Genomic DNA, 8366 nt, shown 5'->3' on the forward strand with positions numbered 1-8366 from the left:
GTCAGTTTCGTTTTTCTTTTTCACTAAGAAATCCTGCCCGGGAAGATAATGTAAAACATATATTTATGATCCTGACACATCAGGTCTTTTTTAACAGAAAGTGAAAGGACTGAGTAGAAAACACAGCCTTTGCTTGATCACCCAGTCCAGAAGGAATGGCGCTTTTGCTACACATTATTTTAACTTTGGCTGGATTTTTTGGTTTTCTATTTCATTGCCAAACAGAATTTCTACTCTCCTAGATGATCCTTTTCTGGTGCATAAGAATTTTTGTCTAATTTTCAAACTCTAGTTTGTTACCTTGGAGAATGTTTCTTTCTGTGACATTGGAGGATAGCCCATGGAGAAATTACTTCATTAATATCATGGAGGGGGCTGGATAGGGTTGTAAACATGCAGCATGGCCTGAAATGTAAGTTTGAATAAAAACATGAATTACAGGACCACGTGCATACTGCCTGCTCTTTAATGCAGCATATGGGCCTGTCCTAATGCCACCCCTCAGTCTGGTTCCCATTCAGTATTTCCAGTGGTGAAAGACCATTATTCAGATTTCTGGTAGCTACTGAAGCATCATCCAGTAGAGGCAATACCTGGTGACCTCTCATTTGTTTTTTGTCCCAAAAAGCTCTGGGAGTGCTAACCTTTACAGAATAGCACATTGAATTTTGGGTGAGTGTTATGTGCTGTGAAGACTAATATTGTAGGCCCTGGGAAAGTGGGGAGCAGACAGGGAAGAAAACTACATAGAATGCTTTTACTTGATGGTGGGAATCAATGTTTTCAGAGGAGGCAGTGTAAGGAGATATTATAAATATACCCTGCAACTCCGTTTGTAGTGAGGGTGTATGGGACATATTTTCTTTGTAAAAAAAGAGAGGAAGACTCATACTCGTACAAAACACCTTCTGGTAGGTACAGGAAGAAACCTATTTTCAAAAAGGTCTTCCATCTCTTGAAGCTGTGTGAGGTGTCACCTGCTTGTGAAGAGACAGGTTGCCATATCCATAGGGAGCTGATGGAATGTCTTGGGATAACAAGTGGCCTTTACAAGAGCCTTTACTCTAAAAATTTATTTACCAAAGCTGCTTTAACATTCCTTGCTTTAGAGTGCCTGGGTATCACCAAAGACAGTGGTGTTTAGTCAGGCTGAAGAGCTGTTCAAACATCCTTGTGACTGGAGTAGAGCACCAGGTGAGCAGCCAGCCTGGGGCAGGCAGTGTGCTCAGAGCAAACAGCCCCTGCTCCATGCCTGCAGTCTGAACAGGGCCTTGTTAGCTCCTGATCCAGCAGTGCTTTTAAAACTGGGTTCTGTGGGCTAATTCCCAGCTGAACACTGGAGAGTTTAGTTTGTATTGGCAGATGCTGGCCCCCAAAGGTAAACTGTGTGGCCTGCCTGTTTTGATAGAACAGACCTGTCTGTGTGCACGTAACCCTCCCAGCTTCTTCAGGCCCTTTCAGCTCTTGGGATGATGCTGGCTGAATGCCAGACCTCCACTGCCCAGCCAGCACGTGGCTAAACCCACAGGAGAGGCTGGAGCACCTCATGGTGTTGATAAAGCCAATCCTGCTGAAACAGCCAGAATTTTATCTTTATCCAAAACATCACTGAGCTGGGCCAAAAATACCATTAGCTATTTCCATCCTTATCCCTAATGTTTGCACAATGGAAAAAGTGAAACACAACGTTAAAAAAGGTTTGGGTTTTTTTTTTTCAGAAGTAAGAAAATAATTTCTCTGGAAAAAAACTCATTCTTGTTGTCATATCCATCTTCTGTTTTGAGGACTTGATCCTGCAGAGCTCCTGGCTCCACCTTGGACAGTCAAGAATTACATAATGAAATGGAAAAGAAACCAAACTGATTTTTCCTTAACCATAAAGACATTGATAATACACAGCTGGACATTCCCTTTGAAAAGAGATGGTCCTGGAAAGGCACCAGATATGAGCTTGGGAGCTGCAGTGCTGGCCTGGAAACGTTACTCTGTTCAAGTCAGCCTCTGTGTGTGGAAGTGAGTGCTGTGTCCTCTCAAAGAGGATGCAGGACAGAATTTATATTATGAATCCAGGACCATGTGGTTTACCACTATTCTTTAATAATCTCCTTTGTTCCTTCACACAAAGGTGTGGTGCATTCCAGCTGAATACACTTTATGGCGCTACCCACCTTGGACAAACAATACACAGTGCAGTGTTCCCGTAAACTCTTCAGCCAAATAATCACTGGGACTCTTGTCAGTGGCCTGAAGAGGGGGGAAAAGGTCATCCATGGAGAGAATTTGGAGCCACTGACCTCCATGCATATATTGCTTTCTTGTACTTCCTTTGTCCTGTCCTATTTTACAACAATAAGACTGTTTTAGATGGGCAGGAAAGGAGTTGTTTGGGAATGGAGGTGTCGCATTTTGGGTTTGGGGTATCTTTTTGCTTGTTTGTTTGGTTGGATGTTGATTTTTTGGGGTTTTTTTTGTTTGTTTTTTTTTTGTTGTTTTTTTTTTTTTTAAGTGTATGTAATTTCACAATTAGCCTACAGCAAAAATTAGCCCTTCATGTAGATTCACACGCACAAAAAATAGACTTTTTCCTGGGACTGTAGTAAACATTTTTAAAACAGATGTAGCCTGAGGTGACGCTATTCTTGTGCTTGTGTTTTAAAAGGGAAGGATAAAAAAATTGTGAAATGGATCATTCCTAAGTGGATTAAAACTGTAAATGCCTGTTAAAAACACGATCTCCAATCATATGGGCAGATGCTGCATTCTGCTACATAATAATGTCTCTACCTGGAAAAAGGAAGGGCAATTTAATTGACAGATATTTTCAAATTCACACTAACATACAATGACTTAGTCAGTTTGATGCTGTAGCCCTTATTCTTGGCAGTAATCTTTGCTCACCAGAGCAGTCTAGTGGTTTCACCTTTACCAGCACTAAACAGGGGGGAAAATAAAGAATATCCATGGATAACTTTTTATCTTTGTTAAGATGACACATTCTCTTCAACCATTCAAGAAATCTCATCCTCTCTTATCACCCTCTCAAGGTCTTCAAGTACCTACATGGGGAAGAGGTTTCTGATGGAAGAAGAGTCTTTAATCTAGCAGAAAAAGGCATAATGAGATCCAGTGATTGAAAGCTGAAGTTAGACAAATTCAAACTATCTTATCTAGGAACTTGGTAGATTCCCCATCACTTTTGAAGTCTTTAAGAAGATATCCAGTCTTGATGTAAAAGATATGCTCTAGATCAAACAGAAGTTATGGGTTTGATGCGAAAATTATTGGGTGAGGTTCTGCAGTCTGTGTTATGCAGGAGGTCAGGCAAGGGAATCATAATAGTCCCTTCTGGCTTTAAAATCTGTGAAGCCCAAACACGACTTCAATAAGGAAAAAGCAAGCCACCCTGACGACCTCTTCTGCCCACAGAACTTTAATTTTGGAAACAGAAGCTGGTTAAAGCAGTTCATCAGCCTTACCTGGACTCTGCTTAGCAGACTATTCGTAACACCTCAGGATCTTTCAAAGAAAGAAATTTAAAAACAGTCTACTTTCTCTTTAATAAAAGAAGTTGGAAAGCGCTGACTGGTTTCTCAACCAGAATACTGCTATTTCTTTTCAAACTATATCAAATTTATTTTAAATTTTCACGGCAAGCCTTTTATGTTGTTTGTCATAATTGTCAACATTTATTTATTTGTTACTCCTTATAAACATATTCCTGCAAATGAAAAGGAATTGAACTAATTAGGTAAGATTCCTACATTTAATAGTATATCTATAACTATTAAATAGGGAATAAATAATGTCCTATAATTACATTCTTTTTATTCCTTTTCTACTCTGTAGCTAAGTTATAAAATAACTTTCAATTTAAGTCCCAACAATACCATCTTTTACAGTTTTATCTTGAGTCCTTATAACTTTCCTTAAATTGTCAGGTCCAGGAGTCATAGGAATATATGAAAATCTTGTCAATTCTTTAAAAAAAAAAAATCTTTCACAGTGGTCTCCAGTAAAGTTTGAAAACATGATACTCACTCCTCAAAAGATGTAAGCAAAGGGCTGAGTAAACAAGCACCTCCAATTCCTTCTTCATCTTATAATTTTAAGGCAAATCTCCTGATTCTGGAATTTAAACATTTGAGGTTGGCAGTCCCCAGGTGTATGGAGACTTCTCCCATGGGGAAGGAAAATCTGGCTGGGCTAGAAAGACTCAGTTTAACTGACTAGGCTAAAAAATGTCTATTTTTTCATAAATAAACAACATTCAATCTAAACCTGAACACAAGATGAAACCTTGGAGAATCTGATGGCTTGGTCCAGACCAGGGACTTGGTGTGGCTTTCTGGCATTTCCCTTTGGTTTCGTTTGGAGGCCAGCCACTCAACTGGCCCTTAGAGCCACGATGAAAATTTGGGCAAGGATGCAGCAACACACACCACAGTCCTGCCCCACTGGCAGCATCAGCCAGATGTTTCCTCATTGTGGTCTTAAAGGAGCTAAACCCGTTTTTCTGAGACACAAAATGTTTTGTTGACATGGGGCTGCTGCCACTCTTCACGCAGCATTTGGGCAGGGGGTCAGTCACCTTCACTGCTCCTGTAGGTGTCCAGGTGTGTGGGAGGCAGTGCAGGGTGTGCCCACAAACTCCTGGGGGTCATCACTGGGTGGGAAGGGGTCTGTGGGGAACAGGAGAGGCTGTAGGTTGCAGGAGAGGGTGGTAATGGGCCTGCCCCCATGCCAGGGCTTCAGAGACTATGGCAAGATTTAGACCATCAAACCTTTGATAAAGGGTAACAGTGTGAGTCAGCAGCAAGGTGGACAGAAATTCAGGGCTTAAAGACCTTCAATGGCCACGTGAACCTGCTCACACTGGCAGCAGCAGGGCCTCCAAATGGGCTGTGGTGCAGAAGGCATTTGAAAAATGGCAATAAATGTAAAAGCCTCTTTAAAATCTCCAGTCCTTGAAGAGGCATGGACACCCTGCCAGCTCTCCAGCTCTTTTCTATTGTCATCTCACTCCAAACTGTCACAAGATGTCAGTGTTTTCAGATACTCCTGCTATGGCTGAGCAAACAGCCTCTCCACACTGCCTGGCTGACTTTCAATGGTATAAAATTCATCCATAAAATTGAGCCATAAGGTTCCCAGAAGAGTGGCCATACAGCAGAGAAACTTGGCCCAGGGACCACGTGGGCGTTTGACAGTGGGATCAAGGTGCAGCTGCAGTTTACCTTTGTCCCTGAGGTAACTGAAAGGCACCTGGGTGCCCAAGCTGAGCTGGTGATGCTTGTGAGGATCACTGAGTTCAATGCAGTTTTGAACCAGATTTTTCTTTTTTTCCTTTCTCTTTCCCTGAAAAATTCTTTTATAGTGTTCTGGAATGTGAAGCTTGTTTCAGCTGGTAAATTCCTTAATCCCAGGTTTCCCTGTACAACACATCAGTCTCGATGTCCTCTGGTGGATAGTTCAAAATACTGTCTATGGGCATTTTCCAAGTTCCTTTTGATCCAAAGGCCTTCATCCAGACCTCTGTCTTCATCCATATATACATAGAAGGATTTTCTGGGACCCAAGGTCATCCAGTCTTCCCAGAAAATACAGCCTATGCAATTTCTTATCCTCTGCTGACCCTGATACTCTGAGGCATGGAAGTTCTAAAGAATGACAGTTTGTGTTGAGAGCTCTGGGCTTTATCCTCCCAGTGAGTTGTTATTTACACTAATGTTAAAAATCCACTTGGAAAACTTAAGAGGAACACCTTAATATGAAAGGCATCCAAAACTACAGAGCTATCTTCAATGTCCCTATTAAACCAACACATGGGTTATAAAATCAGTGTGAGATCCTACTTTGGAAGATTTGAATCACCCTTTTAAAGAGTCACTCATTGCCATCATCTAAATAAGAATATTCCAGTAGGCAACAGACAGACTCCACCAACAGGACAACTGCAATGTCCCCTTGTCACACTGGGCCTTCCTGGCAGTATTCAGTGATCCCTGCAGTGGGACAAATGCTGCTGGATAAGAATTTTTTTCCCCATCTTTTTTATGGGAGCTTTGTCCTTTTCCAGACACAGGTTTGGGTGTTTTTTTTTAATGTGTGTAGTTTTGGTTTTTTGTTTTGGTTTTTTTTGGGGGGGAGGGGGTGGTGGTTTTTTTTTTTTAAGAGGCTGTTATGAAGACTGCTTGTGATAATTAGCATAATTTCAGATGGGGTTGTGTTGGGGGGGGGGGTGAGGAACACCTGGCCCCATTGCATAGAAAACTCCTAGGAATAATGAATAGGTTACAGTAATGTTTGCAGCTCAAACAGATCCATCTGAGTCTAATCTTTTGTGTTCATACCAAGGTGTTTATTTCAGAGAGATGCTCTAGGTAGGCTGTCTCTGTATGAGATGGCTGATTTATGCCGTGATTGTTTGCCACCAGCGGTCCTGCTGCCTCGCAAGCCACACCCTTTGCTGCCATCCCGAGGTTTGGATTTGATTTCCCTGGAGAAAGAAGCTTGTGCACACATTCCCATCCACCTGGGTTGCCTCAATAAAGCATTCCGTGTTTCCTGCTTTTTTTACCCTCCCCTCCCCACCCCTGCGAATTTGCTCTCATTGAGTGGCATGAAGAAAAATAAAAATAAAATAAAAAAAAAAAAAGACCACCTCCTACTAAGAGGACTAAGACCTGGGGAGCCAGCGAAGAGGAGAGGCCGTTGCCTCTAAAGTTCAGAAATAAAAAAAAAAAAAAAAAAATGACTCGTTCTTTTGAGCTTGCTGTTCCCTGATGTGACACTGTGATCAGTATCAAATGCTTGGTGGCAAGGATTTTTGTCAAGCTTTCCCAGCTAAAATAGATTTAACCTACCAGTTGCTCTTTGTGGGTTTAACAATGTGTGTGACAATAAAGGGCTGCTGCCGCTGCATTGTTAGCACATGAATAGTCCCGGTTCTCTGTATTTACTATTGTGCACTGCAGATTTCCAGGAAGGAGTGTTTGGCTCTGGCTATTGATACATGTCCTGTTTTGCAGAAGGAGCTGAATCAGCCCCTCAGTGATTAGTTGATGTGAAGGGGCAGTTAGGATTTAATTGAAATTAAGGAAAGCACCCGACTGCCTTTGAACTCCTCTCTGGGCTTTCTCCCCTGCTCGGAGGTGGTGTGCCGGGCTTCACACTTTGCTGTCACTGTCTTTGCACGTGAGGAGTTCACCCTGAGGGCAGGAAACTTGCAAATTGCCAAATCAAGGAGTAAATCTATTCCTTGACAGCAGTTTGTAGTTTGTTCTTGGCTAGGGCTGGCCAGCAGTGCTATGGACACGAGGAAAAAGCAAGGAGAAAGAAACTGATAGGGTCTGTTCCTCCAGGAAAAGCACTGTCAGACAGGGCTGAATGAGAGGGAAGCTGCAAGAACCCCTATGGATACTTCTGGTGACTCCTGTCCATGTAGGTTTTTTCCTTATTTTATGTTACCCAGCACCCAGCTGGGACTGGGCAGGCTGGGGAAGGCTGGTGAAGTCAGTAGGGCTGTGTGGGAATGAAGCAGGATGCTGGTAGCACCCCACTGTCTCCACCATGGGGGTCACAGACTCCTGCACAAAGGTGGAGGTGTGTTCGTACCACTGTGCCCTTCTTCACTCACCTGAAATACCCTCACAGCCCCCACAGGGCCCGTGAACCTGGCCAGCCCCATGAATGCCCCCTCAGGAGCGAATCCCAGCAGTGCCTTTTCTCCATCAGCCACAGGGAGCCCCTGTGGGCAGTGGGAGTCACATCCAGCTCTCCCCTGGATGGCAAGAGCCAGATGCAGTCTCAGGTGACCCAGAGTCAACCCTGGGCAGGAAAGGAAAGTTGCACTCAGGTGCTGAGGATAATAATAAAAATATATATATAGGAAAATCCCCAAGGGGTGAAGCATCTCTCCATCCTGGAAGTGATCTTTGCCGGTGTTTCTCTTGGTTTCATTTCCGTAACAATCAGCCACTTATTATTAAATCAATGCTGCTGGGGAAATGGAGTTAAATTAAGGGAGATCAGAGGCAGGAACGGAAGCAACGTCTATATAAATATCTGCCTATATTATATAGAGTACTGTAGTTAATCAATCCTGAGAACAAAGAGCTTGGCTTGAACTAAGGAACAGCCCCAGCCAAGTGAAGGAGCCCTGCTGTGGTAAGCAAGCAAACAGCGCTATCGACAAGGAAAATGTTTATAAAGACTTCTCTCCCACTGAAGGAGTTGAAAAACAAGGGTTTTCAGCCCCTGGGGCAAGCACTGGTCCCCTGGCTCTTTGGGCGAGCACTCCTCTGAAGGTTAGCAAGCGCAGGAGCCAGATGAGGGGACAGCAGCTTCTCTTAACTGAGGCAAAAATC

Source organism: Sylvia atricapilla, chromosome 8 (genome assembly GCF_009819655.1).
Source record: "Sylvia atricapilla isolate bSylAtr1 chromosome 8, bSylAtr1.pri, whole genome shotgun sequence".
Taxonomy (NCBI): domain Eukaryota; kingdom Metazoa; phylum Chordata; class Aves; order Passeriformes; family Sylviidae; genus Sylvia; species Sylvia atricapilla.